Below are 21,032 nucleotides of genomic sequence, written 5' to 3' on the forward strand. Positions count from 1 at the left end.
CTAGGTGTTACACCGGGGTCCTTAGGTAAGGTATCGAAAATGAAAACTAGAAGTACCTTTTATTGCTGTTTGGAACTACTAACAAGGGTAGTTTTCGATTACATACATGTTTAAAAAACGCATATTTATTTTTTTTTATTTTGAAAAAAAACATTACAAAAACACTTTTTAGCGTAGTGTTTTAAAAGAACGATAAAAATATTGCGAGTTTACGCTTACGATAGATACTCACTCGACCATCGATTTTTTTTGTCCTTAATTCCATATTTCAATTGTTGCTATATTTATATTATTTTTATATTTTAATGGTTACATAGAACAAAGCTCAACTCGCGCACTCAGTTTCTTCTCTCAACTCATGTTACGGAGTTAAGCAAAAATTGGGGAACGAAGTGTCTTGACACTAACACTTTATGCGAGAAATGTGAACTTTCACTCTTAACATAATATAAATATCTAAAAACAATGACTAAGAGCTATTATAAATAATAGTCAATAATTTTCACCGAGAACGATAAGAGACAGTATACAATGAGAAAGAAAATGTAAGCAAAGACATTTCAAACGAAACGAAACCGAGCGCGCCTCGCCTTCATTTAATCTACTATATTGTATAAACATTCAATTCGACAGAATTATATGCTACTTGAACTCATAGCCTGTCGAATTGGAAACGTCCAGCTCAACCCACTGATCTGAAAACCTAAATCTAGAATTGGCGAATCGGCTGGTGAACGAAGACGAGTTTATAGGCCAAGGTGACTAATTTACCGCTAAGAGATCGCGGGTTGCCGTAAACATCACATTTTTATGACCATTGATTATTCTATGAGAAGCAACGCCAAATTGAAGAGTATATATTCGTAAAATTTTGTGTTAGAAAATTATTAAGTACACATATAGGTGCATATTTCATTGACTAATCCTGTACAGCAGCAGGACTTTTAATTTAAGGAGCATATGAATGTTCCTTTATGGTTCGAGTTATAATAATTAAATCCAAATTGCATTATAGTGATGTCAGTTTCCCTTAATTGCACGGTAAAGAAGCAGTTTCACGCCTTTTCCCGCAGAGCATGGTGCGCAGAGGGAACGTAGTGTTAAAAAAAAAAATTATCGAGACACATAATTTAAATATTTAATTATTTTAATTTATTTTTAATTTAATTATTTCCAAAAAGGTCAGTGCTGGCGCAGAGGACCTGTAAATGTGACAAGATGTGGGTTCAGTTCCCACTCAAACAAGGCAAAGAGTGGCGATGAGTTCTTCTTTTAAATTATCTCAAAATGAGACAAAGATATAAAACAATAAGAAAAATATTCTATTATATATCTTACTGTAGTCTACTTCGTGAAGGTATTTTACAGTCAATTTCAATGTTATCAATGTAAATTTCAATGTTATCAATGTAAATTGTATTTAATATTTTATATATATTACCAAAAAGAAACAATCTTTCTTCCATTGCAATGAAGTGAAGCCATTTGTTTTCTCATAGGTAAAAATACTTATTCAAATTAAATATTTTTATATATAAAAATAATAACAAATATTTGTTATTTGTCATTTCAGTATATAATATCCATATGCGAGTATACATTTCTTGTTGGTGTTATATAAGCTAGTACCATTGATCAGGTCATAGTTCGGGTTAAGCTCGCTCCGGGCAGCATCAGGTCGCGCTGACGTCACGAGAGGTCGTTCACCCGTCACCCAGCACCCAGCACCCTCGTCCCATATTGCTGGGCTTCACCTACTTTGTATTCTTTGATATGCACACTTTTTAACTCGTTGTAGTATTTCCTTCGCGCTTTTTTGTGATAGAAATTGAAATTGTAATTGTGTTACTGTGCTAGTAGATATTACTAAGAAATAAACATAATTTAAATATAGATGACAAAACAAATTTTGTTCCCATGAAGAATTATAAATACATATTATATTGAAATACGCAACTCCTGCGCGATTACCACACATGTGTAAGTGATGTGCGCGGCGCGAAGTGATACGCTGACTCCTAATTAACTTGCTTAGAGCACCAGGGTCTGAGGTGTTTGACCTCAGCATGGAAAGTGGACCTAATAATGACACACCACTTTCATTTTCGTGCAACTCTCACCGACGCGAGTTGAGATCGAGAGTGTACCACTTTTGGTGCTGCGTGCGCGCATACCTCTCCCCTCTCCTTCCCCCCCGCGTACTAACTTTCTTACGTTCTACGCTTTCTTCTGATAGTATACGAGCTGCGTTAATACTTGTACAATTCGCTTTCTAATTGCATTGTAAACGTAGCATGAGTGACGTTTATTGAACATCTAAATAAGCAGTCTAAAATATTGTGTCGATCTTAGCAAATGGCTTTCATGAAAGTAGAAAGTCATTGTCGTAGATTTTCACAATATTTTTCTTAACATTAGAAAGAAACATTGATAATTCAAAAATATATGATAATTTTTGGTTATTCTTAAAAATATAATATTTTTACTAGGAATATTTTATTACATTGAAATAGCAAACTAAGATGATATTACCAACTCTTAATTATTTGAAGTTTGGACAACTAGGTCGATCGATGATTACATTAAACCTATTTCGACTTCAGCCCTCAGAGAGTATAATTTATATACTCTATTAGTTTACCGAAATATTTGTATTAATAATACTTATATTTTAAATAAGTCATCACATATATGAATTTATTATTATTTAAAATCATACCACCCTTCATAGGGATTACTATATTCAAACTATTTAGATATGTTGTTACTACGTCAGTCAATCAAAGCAATACATATTACCATAATATAACATTTTAAATAGTACAAGTATTTAATCAATATTAAATAATTTATCTGCCATTTTACATTTAAATAATAAAATACAGAATATATAAAAAATAATACTTAAATAATTATTATTTAATATTTAAATAATTGTTTTTGTTGATTACGTCCAGTGAAATTTGACACTAAATTAAATATAAAAATAAAGTTAGATCATAAACAATAATTCCTAACACTGTGTCTAGACTCAGGGTCGGACAAGCATTATTATGTTTGTTGTAAAATTTTATTGATTTTGTACAGCTTTTGACGTAACTTTGACGTGTAAATATAGACAACGAAAGAACATGTATATAATATAGACAAAAGTCATAGTACTATTTCAATGATTTACACTAGCTCCGTTATGATAAAAATTTGTGCTTTCGATAAAAGAACTTATAAAAATTATTTATTTGAAATACATACATTACTTTACTTGAGTGATTATTCATATTTTCTGCACAACTTGACAAGTCGTTAAGCATATTAAGAATAAAGCGTGAGTATTTATATATAACAGTGAACTAACTGTGTACTAAAATGTATGCAAATTCACTTGAATGATCTTCTGTTATTTCTATTTATAATACAATAAAAATATTAAGAAACAAAAGTAAATATAGGTAATAATTTTTTTCTCTTAAAGTAATGCAACAAATTAGCTGATAGTAAAAATTGAAGAATCTAGAGCATAAATAGCCTTGAAATTTTGCATATTACATATATAATAAATATATAATTACGTTTTTTAATTAGTTTTACCCCGTACGTAAATAGCAGAGTAAGCAGAGCCTAGGGAACATATTGTTAAGATTTCTAGATTCCATTGCTCATTTTCCACCCAATTTTGGAGATAGTGCGTCGAGCGTCTGAACTCACTCTCACTCTCTTTGAACTCGTCAAAACAATAAAAAATTCAGGATGAGAATCGAACCCACAACCGTCGTTTACAGTGAGATACTGTATCGCTGCACCACGATAGTAAAAATAATTGTAGTGTATTACGAGTATATTCAGTTTTCATGATGTATATTAAATACACATTGACTGGGATATTTCATTGACTTTAAAATATAAATTTCAATATCATATTAACTTTGACATTCAAAAATATTGTTTAAATAGGTGTTAAATTATATTAATTTCATTTACCTTTAATTTAACTGTGAGTCATATTTATCGTCAGTCTTGAAAAATAAAAATCCATTCGAGGTTAGAAATATATAAATTATGTTTATTTGTAATATTAGTCTCAAAATAATAAAAAACTACGTTTCATAAGCTTCTAATTTTAAAATATTTTTATTTATTGAAGGCAACCACGAATCTAGGTCTTGGGTTCATTATTTTGTAGACAAATGAGTTAAATGTATTACTCACTATATCAAAATATGAAATTAAGAGCACTGGACATTGACGTCAGCGATTTGTAATCTACATTGAAGTTCGTTCGCGATAATGGAGGATTTTTTGGTTGGGAGGTTTGTCAGTTGATGTTCATATTTTAAAGAATTTTTGTTTGGGAAACAAAGAATGTCACGTTTCTTTGCAATCATTTTATTAGAAACCTTTGAAGTTAACTAGATTAAATACAAATGTAGCATTAGCGAAATCTAATAAATATTCGTAGTAAATTAAAAAAAATAATCAAAATGACAAAAAAAATCTCTATACATATATATTTTTATATAACAATTGTTTACGTGTATATTTTTATCTAACTGTCAACTTATCTATGTATTTATTTAGGCATAAGGTTGCCTTGAAAACAATAGTAAACCACGGAAAAGAATTTCCCCTGGCCAAAAACACGAGTAAAAGTAAGAGGCTTGCCCCGGACAGAGCAGCCTTGAGATCGTTGAATAAAATTGGCAATATCCTGGAGCCGCGAGAAGTCCGATTGGCGAAACCTTGCGACGCGCAAAAGTCGGTCGACGAACTCCCCAAGGCCGAGCGGTTGCCGCTTTCTTTGTTTGATCTGTCGCAACCGCTCGCTCCACACGGGCCCGCGGTTAACCTCGACTCGCTATCAAACGTTCACCCATCTAACTCACTAACTAATAAATATCATAATCTCATATAGAACAAGGCACTCATTTTTCTGTTTAGACACTTGTTTTCTAGAATTATCTTGCGTAGAGTACGTAATGATGTCATTGAAATAGCAAGTTTGTTCTAGATTCGGCGGAAAGTGGGTGACGCAGTGACTTAATACTAGGTTCCCTCAGCCTACCCTGCTGAAGCAGCGTGCAGCTCATTTATTTTTATTTATTTGGTTCTAAATACAAGCCAAGCGCGTTGCTTTTCTTGGCGAATTTCAAACTCATTATAATTACAGTCATATTATAATTAATTCAAGTCTGACAATGTACATATTGTATTCTAATCGTTTTTAAAGCTAGCAAGCATTCATAGTTAATAGATCAAACACTGGAACAAATATTATGTAAGTAACACTTATTACGTACTCGTATGTAAGTTTACGTAAGATGAGTCTATTCAATCACTAGAAACTACTGTCTGATAGTTATATAAAGTGCTGCACGTAGGGTATGTTGGTTTTGTTTAATTAATTCTAGTCTTTTTTTTTTATTTCACGCTCTATCCCGCATATAACGAGATAGGCACGAACATGAACCTAATGTTAATATGTTCCCATTAAGGCACATTTGTTTCCCTTTTTCCGTCGTCAGTTTTCTGAAGGCATTGTTTGTTGATGATTTGTTTATTGTAAATCAACGCCGCGAATAAAATGAAAATATTTTTTTTTTTTTCCTCTGTTGAGAATCGAACTCACAACCTGTTACGTTTACAGTCACTTACTTGTGCCTGTTCGCCATGACTGGTCTCAGATTGTCAATTGTAATCTTAAACATTTTATTATAGCTGTGCGAGCTTTGTGAGTGCGAAGCTTTTTTATTCAAATCCCATTCAAATCTTGTAAGATACTGTTTTTATCATAACATTAAGTATAAGTAGGTGCCATAAAGTTGCATTATTAAATATGTGATGAATGTAAATAACTAAAACTATTATAATAATAGAAAGATTTTTTATTAATACATAAGTACAATGTATATAGAAATCTCACTATATTTACGAACTAAAATAATTTAAAAATTGAATTTTTGTGTCAAAATTTACTTAACCAACTTCGCCACGTCGTAATAATTTTAAAATAAGACGGAAATATCTACAAATAGTTTAGTTGCAATAACAGTATGATGTCATATGGTTTTACAATAAAGGTCATATCTTTACATATTTGCAGCCGGGGCAGTGTTTCGCAGTTCGTAATAGGCACCATGGCCAAGTTGCAAAAAACAAGCGCGTGCGCTGCTAAGTCGCCGACGCGCTTTACCGCCATTGGAGCGGGGGAGGCGGAGGGAGCGGAGGGAGCGCGGGGACGAGGAGGGCCACTTTCACCTGGCGAGGCTGCGCGGGCGTCGACCCCCGTTGGAGCTGGCCTACTCTGCTGACCCACTATGAACAAATCGAAACATTACACTTTCGTTTCTGCGTTCGTCATTAGGTACGAGGATGCGTCTTACGTCGTTTCGCGGAGATGTTGCAGCATTCTTGCGAGAGTTATGCTCTCATCTCGTTCGAGCCTCGCTGCCTCGCCACCAACGAGTACCAGGCTGGTGGGGCTAACCCGCTCGTGGAGATAGCAGCCAAGCCAGTAGAGAGTTGTCGAGCGGCGTCTTGCGTAACACTTGTTATTGCTCGGTGAGAGTGAAAGTGGCGAGACTGTCTCCATACTAATGAACGCGAATTGGGTGCGTCGCACTAGCGTCTCCGGAATCCGTACTGGGTTAAAGTGTCAAGAGACTGCTTGATTTCTTACTGCCATTACGTAATTTTTAAAATGTTGTTTTGAGTTCAAATTTATTTTGCATAATAACTGCTATAACGATAAGAGTGAACTCCTTGTCGTACTTATTAGAAGTCGGTATAATTTATTGTTTTGTTTTTCGAGGACATTCTTTTAAATAATTTTATTATAATCATTTTTAAATCGGCTCTATATATATAATTCTAAACAAAATTTCATAAAGTACGATATTGTAAAAACGCTGTTGTATTACCTACAACAAATTATATTTATTAGTCTTTGTCTTTTGTCGCTCTAGTGCTGTTTTATATTCCATTATGTGAATGCAGAATGAATGCAATATTTTTTTCTATATTTATTGTTGACATGGAGAATTACAATAAGGCAGTCGCGGCACAGGGGAACAACCATGTGACTGTAAACTCCACTGATTGTGAATTCGATTCCCATTGGAGAAAATGAAATATTTAATGTTTTAATTTCTTCGCTCTAGTGTTGAGGCAAAGCGCGGTGTTAGGTTCCGCCACTCAACATGCCTTCAGAATTCCATTGCCTTTATTGCCTTCAGAAAGGCAACATCTTAACACTAGATTCCCTTTGCTTGCCCTTGCTGTATTCTATAATTTATGTAAAAAACAACATAGAGAATAGCTTTCAATTTCTTTAGAAAGCAAGCTGCAGTGTGCAGTATCAAAAGTGCAGTGTGCAGTATGCAGAGTGTATTGTGCAAACGTATTCGAATTCAGCGCCAGCAGTTCGATCCGCGATTTCCGTTGGCATTCGGGCTCGCTCGCCCCGCAACGGCCTCGGCGGCGCGGGGCAACGAACGCTGACTAGGCCGATTGTATTACAAAGTCCGAGTCGGCCGCGGCCGCTCCCTGCCTCTCTGCTTTTAAGATCCTAGACTCACCTCTTACTATACCTAAAGGCTACCTGTAACTCATTACGTCAAGGTGAAATATAACCATTTTAAATGGCAACGCACGAACTTATTTTAGTCTTAATGGCGACATATATATTTAGATATAAATATTGTATTCTGTCTAATAATATGCTTTAATCTAAAAAAACATTACTAAAATAAGAAATTTTAATATATGTAAAGGCGGCAATTTGACGTCACAGTTTTTATATTTAGGTAGGTACATAAAAAATCATACCTTGGCACTAATGATCTAAAAAACAACATACATCAATTCTGATTTTTTATATTCTTAACAAAACATAGTATGTGTTGTAACAACAACTTTAAGGATAACCTCAATTAATCTAAAAATAAGAATAAATGGTACATTTAATATTTTATTTAGCATTATTTACTCAAAAATATCTCTTTTGATTTATTTCCGAAGCTTTGGCGAGGTGTAATTTAATTTGTTTAAGTATATTGTATAATTAGTCTACATGGCTAATATGTGTATCTTAATATATTTTTTGTGAATACAAATATACGAGTAATTTTGTTGATAAGGATTTTTTTTAATGAAACTCTTGGTCTCTACGTCCTATATTAAGAAAGCTTCATCTTGGACACATATCACGTTTTTTCTTAATCGTATAGGCATTTTATATACACAGTTCTACTGTATAATTTAAAAAAGTTTTATTATTTATTTATTCTGTATATATTATTATTATGTATTCCAATTCCAACAACAGGAAAATTGTAACAAAACAAAAGTCAAAGTTCAATGTAAAAGCTCGTAAAGAAATAATAAATTTGACACATAATAGTGCATAGCAATGGAGCCGCAAACACGCCGCGGGTTGTAAAATTCGCCAGCATTAGAATGCGAATTTGCGCGCGGCTCACGTTCGCAAGATAAGTCAGTCAGGGTCGCGCGGTGCCGACGGCCGGCCATGCACCCCACTTGCAACACCCGCCCGCACCGCGCCGCTCCGCACCTCCCTGCACCTCCTCTCACCTCCCCTCGCCTCCCGCAACCTAACCTCTACCAAGAGGAAAAATACACCATCGTCCAAAACTGTTGACTAGATTCTATACACCCGAGCCTGAGGTGATCATCGCAATAACAGTTCCGAGAGGAAACTTTAAATTGAATTGCTGAACTTTTAATACATTCTTAGCTACAATAAGCTTTAATGTTAATAAGTTTGTTTGTCGGAGCCAAGTCTTAAAGCGAATATTTTAATTTGTCTGAAAGGCGATATAAAGTAAAAAGTTGTCTTTGGAAACAATCCAAATAAGTTGTGTGCAATTTATAAAGTGGTGATTTAATGATACATATATAACTTAATATTAATTGCTTGTCACGTATGCTCTTAAGCAATTTTCCAAATAAAAAATTTAAAATATTTTTTTAAATCTTGAAATATACGCAAAAAAGTACCTAGTATGCCTATATTTATGAATGAAAAAAAAATTAAAATAAAAAGTAAATTACTTCAACTTCCATAGTTGATAGTTGATAAGATAATAAAGTAATAGTTTTAATTCAAATTATAAGCTAAACTATATTCCAACATTTATTAAAAAAAAACACATCCCAATAAATTTTCTTCTCGAACTTTCAATTAATTTTGATCTGGCTGCAGATTGTATATTGTTCGTATAGAAATATCCAGAACAATTTGCAGAAATTATATTCTGTCAGCTGGATACACACAAGGGTGGTACGGGGAGCGCCGGGGAGCGACAGGGAGCGACCCAGATGCAGTGCAACGACCGCGCTATATTTAGTCCGGCGATGCATTCACATTTCCACTGCATTCGTTATCGGACATACTGTATAACGTTTCAGAATAATCCCCACAACCTCGTTTCCTTTCACGTGTCTAATGATAATCGGGATGCCACGTGATCGGCGGGGACCTATTTATAGAGTTCGTTACGAATTTTACTTTTATGAAATCTTGTTTTTGTCTAAATAGTTTCTTCAAAACGTATATTGTAAAGTTAATATTAGTTTAGTGTGTGTTTAAATGTACGAGAAATGATAAAATAAATAAAATTAAAGCAGCAGGGTAGGCAGAGGGAACCTAGTGTTAACACACTCCGTTCCCCATTTTATGCCGAACTCTGGAGGCATTATTGATTGGCAGAACTCAACGTCGCGCTTGCTTCGACACCAGAGCGAAGAAATGGAAATATAAACGTAAATTAATATTCCACTTCCTCGAGTGGAGATCGAACCCACAACCGTCGCGTTACAGTCACACCCTTGTGCCGCTGCGCCAAGGACGGCCTCGAAATTATTAAATAATTAAATAAATTATTAATTAATTATTAATAAAGTGATTATGTTCTTTCAAAATAAAAATAAACAAAAAACACTATCACAGATTGTGACGTGATCTACATCAGGAGAGTGTTATCTATACTAGCAGCAGTAGTAACTATTCTATCAAATTGCATTTCAACTTACTGATAATTTGGCAATATACATTGTTTTCAAAAAATATTTGTATTACTTACAGATTGAGAGATTGTAGATTTAAAAAACTATTCAATTAAAAAAGCTCTCTTTTCTTTTTCAGCCTCATTGTAACGTAAAAAAAAATTGAAAATTAAAAACTGTAGATTGTATGTATGTATAGTTCATTATATTACTCCTTAATAAGCGTTTCAAGGAATTCAATAACCTCAACTTTTCAGGTAATGAGGCCGTGAGATTAGTTTCATAGAGAGCAAGTATGATTTCAGCAAGAGACGTGTCTCTAATTTTTTTTTATTTATTTTACATGTCTCTAAATTTTAGCAAGAATATACAATATGAGAAAGTTATTGTCATACCGTACGTACGGGAGGTTTGTCTTCGTGTTCTGAAACTTAATGGTACTGGAATAAATTCGTCTTACCTGTAACAAAATAATAAAAAAATATTAGGATTTAAATATATAATATTTTTAATATAATATTTATATATTTTATATTTATTATTTGTATTTAATATTTTCGACATGCGTTCCATATAAAATTGCATATTTTTAACAAACCCTATTATTACCCTAGAGTGAAATACTTCAACCTAGCTAACTGCTGTCGAAGTCAGCGTATTTGCCTAATTGATCAAATATATGTAGTCCAACAACGTGTTGCATTTTAAAATACATCGTATAATAAAGAGTTAGAGTGTAAAATCGCGTGAAGCAATACGGCGCTAAAGTCGTTATGTTGACATCGTCCTAATTTTGCAGTGTCCTCGTTTTTGAGGTCAGCCTCTATCGGGGCAACGAACTCGTGCCCTTATCGCGGGGGAGAGGTTGGGGCGTGGGGGGCGACTGCGCTGCTATGGTTAAGTATTTTCAGTATTTTTGTTGCACCTATTCTGCGATAGATGTCGTATTGGCATTTATAGTGAAAATTACAAACAGGAAAAGCGATTGTTTCAGGGAATTTACGGATTAAAAATAAATGACATTAATACATTTCGAGAATCGTTCGACAATGAGAAAGTGGAATTGGTATTATTATTATGTTAGACATATATTATTAATTAATTGAGAAAATCATAGTTAGTCGACGCAGCTTTAATTAGCCGATGCATCGTCAACAATAGACACGACACACACACGCACACACGCGCGCACGCACACACGCACAACAGCCCGTACTCCGTAGTCCGTAGATACGTTCTCGTAGGTACGGGCGCGGGTCGACGAACGGCAACCGGGGCAGCCTTGCTCTGTCCTCCGCGCCCTATTTCTGTCGCCACAGAGCACCTCCGCTCCCTCTCGCCTCTCGCCTCTCGCCCGCCGCCCTCTCAACCCTCAACTTTGGAAATTACTAACTTTAAAATCTTACACTTTTCTAAATTAGATTACGTATCTTTTCACCCAAAAATGAAATAAAATGACCGACAAACATACATTTCGTCAATACAGTTATTCAGGTCATAATGTAAACGAGTGTTCAGTATGAATATTTTAAATTTATTTATAAAATTATTTGAATATTGAAATGCTTATGGTGTTTTTTAATTTAGTTAAATTATATTATTTAGTTATAATTTTATAATTCAGAGAAATGTGATATAAATATGTAATATATTTTATAAGGCCTTTTATGTCAATTTTTAAAGAAAGCTTTGTTGTTTAAAAGCTAAAACAAAGTGCATATATTTAAAATATATTCAACAAAATTAGCAAATTTAAAATATAATTCGGTATCAGATAATGGACTAGAGGACCGGACGATACAGACCATATCGTGGTGGGAAGGTTAGTAAACAACATCGAGGTAACACCTTGGAGATAGGTACCTGATGACTTCAGCCACTGCTGATAACTTCTTAATCCGGCCAAGCGTGATATTTTTATGCAAGATGACTAACATACATATATGACTAATATGTTACATTACAACTAAGCCTGTTTGTATTTGTTTGCGGTTATTTTAGTGAATAACATACAGCTTACTTCATCGCCATTATAATAATAAGAAAAACAAGTTCATAAAATTATTGTTCGGTCTAAATGAATCGAGAAATGTGATGCCTTCATTTCTCATATAATCGATAATAAGAATTGGAGAAACATTCATTATTATAAGAAAGATTGTATAACTCCTTCAATTTTAATCGGGTGTCGTCAATGCGTGAGCGGTGTACTCTACGTGTGTACCACGAGGCGCATGTGCGCGTGACGTGGTGGCGGTGGCGGTGGTGACGCTGGTTGCGTCAACTTTTACTCGCACTTTCTCGTGCGCTTGCGCAACCACCGGATCGCGCAATACTGGTTCAGTGGACTCGTATTCGTGGCATTTCTCTTGTTGTTCTCCCATTTTTTTTGAAAAATAAAATTATTAATTTGACGGCTGTTTTACTTTCTTTTGGTACAACTGTTATAAAATAATTTTCATGGTATGCTTTTGTTGTAGGTCCAATAGCATAGCTTCTATCGTTTACCAAAAGAAATAATGACTGCCACATACAATTCGTCCGATAACTTATCAACAGCATCGGTGCTCGAGTTAACACAAACAAAGAGCGATCTCGACTCGGACAACTACGTAATTGGCCCAATAAGTCAACTAATTCGGAATTACGATATGCTCGTATAGTTTAATAGCGTAGTAGATATGAAATTACAAATTCGAGTAATAGTAACATTTCAATGAAAGCTAGTGGTAGGTAACGGGACGGCGAGGGGGCGGCGAGCGCAGGTGGAGGGGGGCGCACGAGGTACGTGCCCCAGTTTCGCGCGGGTGCATGAACTCTAATGAGGTAAGGCCACCGACCGACGCGACCATTATTCAGAAATAAGCTTTATCTCTAGCGTGCTAGATGGAGTTTTAAAATATCGTGACCGCTGTGTATCGTCACTCTGTACGTTGATATCAGCGAGGAGCTGGACTGGTGACGCTGGTTGTGATCCAGCTGCGACACGACCTTCGCAATAATCACCCCACTAATGGTAGCTACGCACGGAATGAAAGAAATCCTGAACAATCCCGGCACATTGTTGTAATAAATACAAGAAGTAATATAGAAATATAGAAAAATTTAAAATATTTTTAAGATTTCAATGATGATAATAGGGCAGTATATGGTGGTGGAATGGAGAAAGGCGACTAGTGACAACTATTCTATTGTATTTGTAAATAGGTCACGTCATTGGATGAACAACGAGATCGAGCGAGCTCCGAGGGGCGGTGGAAATTAACTCTGATGAAAACAAAGAAATATCATACGTCCTATTTCCAGGCAACCGTGCGGCCTCGGGGCGTCTGAAAGTGAAGTTAAGAAGTCGAATGGTAGAATAACATTGATAGCAAAATATTATAAGCAATTTAAGTAACTGCACTGCATAGATTTCACATTTGCCCAACGTTTGAGGTAAACTTGTTGACTAATATCTGTTGAAGATTTCATTCGTTCAACAAGCTTATTAGATAGACTAGACTATATACCATATAGAAACAAGTAGAACATAATAGATTCGAATGTGCATTAACATGCTTTTTATTTTCGAAAACAATTATTTATTATTTAAACTTGAAGTTTATCTGTTTAACACAATTTGTTCATATAAAATATACGTAAAAGGTTGACCTAAAATTATTTTATATTTATCGTTTAGTCATTTTAAAATAGTGAAGTAGGCATAGGCAGTATAGACAGTGCATCGCGATATGTCAGCCGTCGCAAGACCATGTCACTTGAGGTTAGAGCCCTCCCCCCCTCTGCCCTCCCCCTGCCCTCCTCCGCGCGGCCCTCCTCGCCGGAGCAACAAACTCTGCAAGGTTGCATCGCGACTCCGCTATCGTTAGCTACAGTTACGATATCGCCCGCCCTTCTCCAACATACCGTTTTATTTTATTACATTACTATCATATCGATATAGTGCTGAAGGTCTTTTAGATTACTGCTTCTCACCACTTCGCCCGCTAATATTAATTAAGCTTCAAGGTATTGAATTAACAGCTGGTTCGCATTTACTTAATTTATCACTCATTAAAGTTATTGTTTTTGTTTCTTAAGTTTGTTTTTTACTTAGTATTAAAAGTTTGACATTAATAACATTAACATTGAAAATGGTTATAATTATAAGCCATTTAAAACAACTATATCATATATTACACAAAAATAATTTATGTAAAAGTTACATTAATAAATATAATATATTATTAATTATAATATTAATTGATCGATAAAATAGAGCTTTTAATGAGTTGTATTGAAGTTAAATATTTATCATATATCCATGCTTATCAGTAAAAGCTCCTACATGCGGCGCCATCTGTGATCAAGTAGCGCTACTAAAATTAATTTACACATTTTTCAAATTTACGTCGAATTATTTCTAAACCTAAAAATGTATATACATTTATTTTATAATATGGCCACGTAAAAGAATATTAAATATAATTTAATCTTTTAAGGGAATATTACCTGTTTAAATCTGTTACTGATATACAATAATTGCATTGCGTGAGTTTTTGAATTCTTTTGATAAATAGCATATATAGTTATTTTTCCTGTCCAAAGTTTAATTTACGATGCTTAATTTTTCACACATTATTATGCAAGTAAAAATAAAGTATACTCATAATCTTAAGGTACTTTGGGCAATTTGCAGGATATACTTATCATGAAATCCTTTATTTTAGTAATGAGTGGCGATATTAAACTTATCGTATATTATAAATATAATTTTTCCTACAAGTAGGTTTTGAACTCACACTTATCACGGTCATTTAGCCATATATCAACCTCACCTCGGTAGCATCAATTATATCAAGAGTAGAATTATATCAGATTAGTGTTGACCAACGAACATAATTGTTATGGCGGTGACATAAAAATAAAATCTAATATGTGATTTAAAAAATATATAGTTATAAAAAGATGTAGGCGAACATAAATAACAATGACGTAAACGCGGGTAAATATGCAATAAATAAACTGAGTCAAGAACGTCATTTTTCTGTAAAGGGAGCGACGACCGCTGGCGGCGTGCGTGCGTCATCAGTGCGGCGGTGAGTACTACGGAATACTATGTTTTGCAAGTTATATTGAATACGAATTATACTTAAATATTACTATAATGTTCTTAAAGTAAATAAAAATAAATGCCGTTGTAATATTCATGTAGTTTTATGTTCTAGTAAAAAAGTATTGTAAATTTTAGTTAAGTAATAATTTTTCATCAAATCATTCCAATAAAATCAATTAATTGTCCTTCCTTATTTACTTAGGGCCTTATTTACGTCTAGTTAACAAAATTTGCGAAAAAAATAGATCCATCAGCCTTTTAAGGTCCACTGCTGGACATAGGCCTCCCCCAATGCTCGCCACTCCGTCCGGTCCAGCGCCCTTTGAATCCAGCGGGTTCCCGCTGTCTTCTTAAGGTCGTCGGTCCACCTGGTTGGAGGGCGGCCTGTACTCCTTTTGCCGAGACGTGGTCGCCATTCGAGGACCTTTCTTCCCCATCGGTTGTCGGAAATAAATAGATTACTCATTAAATCATTGTATTACTTAAAATAATTTTAATAAAGATTAATATTAATTCAGGCTTATAATATATAAAATTGTTAGATTATACCATACATATAACAACAATTACGAAAAATTAAAAAAATGTATAGTACATCCAGACAGTTGTAATTTAAAAATAAATAAAATCAATAATGAATTATAATTTAATAAAAAATATAATTACACTTAATATAAACAAAAAATACAAAATATTATTTTAATATTGTTATTAGAAATTTTGAACATTTTTAAAACTTGTTACATAGTAGCTCCATCTGGTTCGTAAGGACACAACCTTAATTCAAAGGCTTTGGTGAACACAACGCCATCTTGCGGACTTTTCCTGAACAAAGAGGCTTCAAAATCTCAAAGTATTGGGGCAAATAATTTCGCGAAAATTCCACCAGATCACGCTTTCATGTAAACTTGAAGAGCTAGAGAAATATTTTAATAATATTGTGTAATAGTTTTTTACATATGTATTACAAGTCATAAATAATTCGGGGCACTGAAATATGGAGTGTAAAAATGTGTGGGAAAAAGCGTGAAATTTATTTTGTTGTATTAAGACTTATCCAATTAATGTAGTCGTACAAAACGTCTAAGAAACGAATATTTTTAGATCTAAATTTACTTAAAACTTCTCGTAATTTTATTAATGTAAATTTTCATGAAAAATACCTACATTTTTAATCTTATATATTTTTTGTGAAAGCCTAAATAACTTTAGAATGACAATAGAATTCCGTATAATAAAATAAAAACAGTTGCTAACATATCTATATACATTAAAATGTAATAATATATAATAAAAAAATCACTTTACACTTTGTCATTTACATATAAATAAATATGTTACATCTTTTAATAAATAATTGTTAAATCTACGTTCACCGAGACGTAATAGCATCTCAGACCACATATATAACGATAATAAGAAACATAAATAACCATATACATATGCAGTATGGACTGTAACCTCCAGTCGACTTTCCGACTATCGTCCGGAACAAATACACGACTGACCTACAAACAGTCGCGAACACAGAGCGACTCGTTATCTGTCCTTGTCTAACCTCAACGTTATCGGACGGTGCGATAGAGACGGCGAACGGCGTAATGACGAGCCTCTGCTCTCAATGTCAAGTTCACCTATTATTATTAGTTCTCATTGCCACATAAAGTCTTAATAGCGCAGTGCTGGTCCAGCGATTATATATGAAAGAGTGTGGAGTTCAGTTTTTTTATTAATTTTATTATGTTTATTTGTTAATCTGTTAATATTTTTATTTCCTTATCAGTTTTTACTTAAGCAGTTTTAGACGTATTCTGTGTTTACGCTATTCTCTACATTTGTTTCGTTTTATTTATTTATTCCATTAAGTTGTTGTTTTTTCATAAAAAAAAAACATTTAAATGACAAAACGATTTTATTTTTCAACCTTCAACAAAATATAATTTGCAAACAGAATTACGTTTCGTTTATATTTCCGTAATCAGCAATTTTGATATTGACCTTGTCCGTAAGCACGAGTCATTGATTAGATAAGAGATTAGATAACAAATCATATAATAAAGGAAGCCATCAGAGCATACAATGTCAGAGAGGGTAATTAAACTGCTTACACGTTAATAGCCAAGGACTAAACTCGATTTTAAAATTGTTATATCTTTTTTAAGATCAGCTTCGCGCCGTATAATAGTAGGCAGAGGGTAACTTGTGTTGAGACTCCGTTCCCCACTTTCTAACGAATTCTGAAGGCATTGCGGGTTGAGTGGCGGAATTTAACGCCGCGTTTTTGGCTCGACACCGGAGCGAAAAAATAGAAATATCCATGTAAATTAATATTTAATTTCAGCCGCGTTTAGGTCAATATCTATTTTATATTAATATTTTTTATAAAAGGTCACTATTATTATAAATTAGTATAAAAATATATCTTTCTTGGTGAATGAAATGATGTAGGGGATTGATCTGCGTCACACGTGACATATTTATATTTAACTTCATAGCTATCTATAGCAATAAAGAAATAGGTGCTAATACATTGTTTTAGTATCTACAAGACTGGATGTTTAAAATATAAATTTAGTTGTTCTATTGTTAATTAAAATATAACGAATATTTATTTATATATTAGGAATTATATATAAGTTATTTTACTTGTTTCTTATAATTATGTTCTATTAAATTAAATGTCTATTCTAGGTTAGTCTGTTATTATTAATGATTTGTATTAATAATGATTTATAATGTTTCAGAAGCTATCTCAGTATTTTAAAGTAAATATTTTTTTGCAAATACTAAAACAATCTTTAATCTGTGCTTATACTAAAATCATTTTTTTTCAGAGGGAACCTGGGAAGCTGGTGTTACGACACTCTGTTCCCGATTAGTATATTTAACAGATATTTTATAGAAATTTACTCGAATAAAGTACTTTATAATAATTTAACTTTAGTGAAATCTCAATCATGAATGAAAAGTGTGTACATAAAACAATCTGTATTTAAATAAAAAATGTATGACCTGTGCGTGCCCAAACGCATACACAACCACTAAATTTTTTTTTGGCTTCTATTACATTAATAAATGTTCAATAATAGTTTAAAAATATAAAAATATTTTTTTATCAGCTTCACGCTGTATCCCGCACACAGCATGGTAGGAACCTAGTGTTAAAACACTCCGTTCTCCACTTTCCGCCGAATTCTGGAGGCATTGCGTATTGAGTGGCAGAACTATCTTCCATATAAAGACAACAATCAAATACATTTTTATTATATGTATTGTTGATATACTTGTAGGTGTACGTTTCTTTGAATTTTTAGCACTAACTATAGTATATGTACTTAGTGCTATCAAATGTAAGGTCATTGGTGTTAAATATTTTAACGCTCAGTGTAGATCATATTTTCGCTTAATCAAATGGCTGATGAATAAATAACATAATACTTATAACGAGGCATTCGATTTCTGGTGGCGCTTAAAAGAATTTGAATATAAACCTATATGCAAAAATGTAATATAACTAGGAAATTGAATTATATATTTAAAATTAAATAAAATTGAATAGGTTCGCCTTGTTTACCATACGGAAGACAGGATAACTCTCATAGCCCCAGTAGAAAAAGAGACCGCTTTCTATCTGAATTCGACTCTTCTGACAAGAGTGTGGAAATGAAAATACTTTAGTCCTTCTGGCCGCATCGAACCCGCGTATACAGTCCATACGTTTAGTACAGTATCCCACTTCGCCTCTATGGTCTCAAATATAAATATTAAGTTTTTTATAATCACAACCAATAGCGAATCATAGCTCAGTAGTCACTTTTGTATCTTATTTGGTATCAAGTTCTTAAATATAAAATAAAATAAAAAGTAAGCAAATGTCGTAGATATGTAACATTCAAGAAAAATAGAATATTTCTTTTTATACGTGCCTCAATAATGTCATGGGCAAAGCAGACGTAAGCATTGTTTATATCAAATTAACAGCTTGCCCTGACTTGGCCTGCGTGAGGATGAGATTTTTAAAACTAATTATATTCATTTATATTTTTAAGTATGTAAAAAAATCTGCTTCACGCTGTATCCCGCACACAGCAATGTAGGCAGAGGTTCATTAGGTTCCCAGTGTTAAGACACTCCGTTCCCCATTTTCTGGAGGAATTGCATGTTGAGTGGCAGAACTCAACCCCGCGTTTTGCCTCGACATCAGAATCATGCCTCGACATTATGAATATTTCATTTCTCGAGTGGGGATCGAACCCACAACCAATCGGTTTACAGTCACACTATGGGCCTCTGCGCTACGACTGACTTCAATCTAAATTTCAATTTTTATTATATTTTTTATTGTAAGTGTCTTAGGGCGCAGAAAGCGTAAGCACGTTGATTTATTGACAGTTTATTATGATAATTGCAAAACGAATAGTATCTACTAAAAAACTTATTTACATTTATTACACATTAAATTTTCCACTCAATAAATTAAACAGTAATCTTATTGTTATTACCGTATCATAATCGTCTCTAAAGTAAATAAGCAGAGAAATAAAATGAATGTAGACATCTATGTATGCGTCTCATGGTTATAGAGAAATCAATAACCAAAACGCTATTTTCCATACTCACAAATCATCATCAATATTTAATTGAAGGGAGCCTTAAATAACGATTGATAATAAATTTAAGGCCGACACAAGCCGACAAAAGGGTGTGACAGTAATGCGACGGTTGTGGGTTCAATCCCTATTCAGAGGAATTAATTATTATTTATTAATATTTTCATTTTTTCGCTCTATCATAAAGGCAAAAGCTCGGTGTTGATTTCCGCCTCTAAATACGCGATGCCTCAAAAAATTCGGCGGAATGAGAACTGAATGCTTTAACACTAAGGTAGACTAAGTCAGACTTTAGTGTTAAAGCACTTCGTTCTATCTTGCTATATGCGGAATACAGCGTGAAACTAGTGAAAAACGACAATAATAAATAATTTGACTTCAAAAGGCTTGTAAAATAGTGTTTCGCTTTACAACCGCTTCACATTCAGCATTAACTGTATACAGAAATCGACTCATAGGGGCAGTAGAGGCAGTGTCAAAGTGCAGCCAGCCGGGTGGGTGGTGGTGGCGGTGGTGGCAGGTGGCAGGTGGCACGCACTTCCCGCTGCAGTATTGATCGCGGCCGTGACTCACGCCGCCCTTGCCCGACATTCAACTCCCCACGCCGCGCCGGCTCGCCCCTCGTGCGTTATCGCATCTCGATGTCTGTAAGGAATTCGTGTATGGCGCAACCGTACGGTGTGAGCGTCTTGTCTTGTATTAGAGTAGATAGATTTTGATTTTTTTTATAGACATTTTACCAATTTTCTTATATAAATAAATATTATATTATTATTTCTTTGTAGGGTATATTTACTTGCTAAATGCTTTTAGATAAAAAAAAAAACTTGTTGAGATTTAAACCTGCTACTATGTTATATGCGAAATACTAACCTATCAACCGACTTAACGACGTTATCAGTTTCATTTAAAAGGAGACAACAATATTGTTTAATTATGAAAAGGCCACATGGTACCACGCGGAAGCGCTCTCACGCGCGGCGAGGTCAGGGATTGGAAGTATGTTTAGTACGCGCCGAATTCAGAAACTCAGTTAGAGATCGTAACGAGGCATATTTGTTTATAATTTGAATTTATTTTTAATGGACTAAAATGTTTACTTGTCAATAATGCTATTTTTATAAAAAATATATTAATATGTAACGTACATAACTACTAACGCTTCTAAGATAAGATTTTTTAAAAATATATATTTTATTATGACTAATAAGTATACATATTCCACTATTATTTTATTTATATTTATAAAGGTTTTATTTAAAAGGGGGCTTAATATTCGATATAAGCTATAAAAAATGTTCACC

At 33.8% G+C, this 21,032-nt stretch overlaps 1 protein-coding gene across 1 annotated transcript in view; it reads right to left on the bottom strand.

The window, feature by feature from the left end:
• Positions 1-21,032, bottom strand: part of Eip75B (Ecdysone-induced protein 75B) — a 77,089-nt gene that overhangs the window by 39,766 nt on the left and 16,291 nt on the right. The gene's annotated exons all lie outside the window — the stretch shown is intronic.

This window comes from Heliconius melpomene, chromosome 20, assembly GCF_056956725.1.
Source record: "Heliconius melpomene rosina isolate 202511_hmr_F chromosome 20, ASM5695672v1, whole genome shotgun sequence".
NCBI lineage: Eukaryota > Metazoa > Arthropoda > Insecta > Lepidoptera > Nymphalidae > Heliconius > Heliconius melpomene.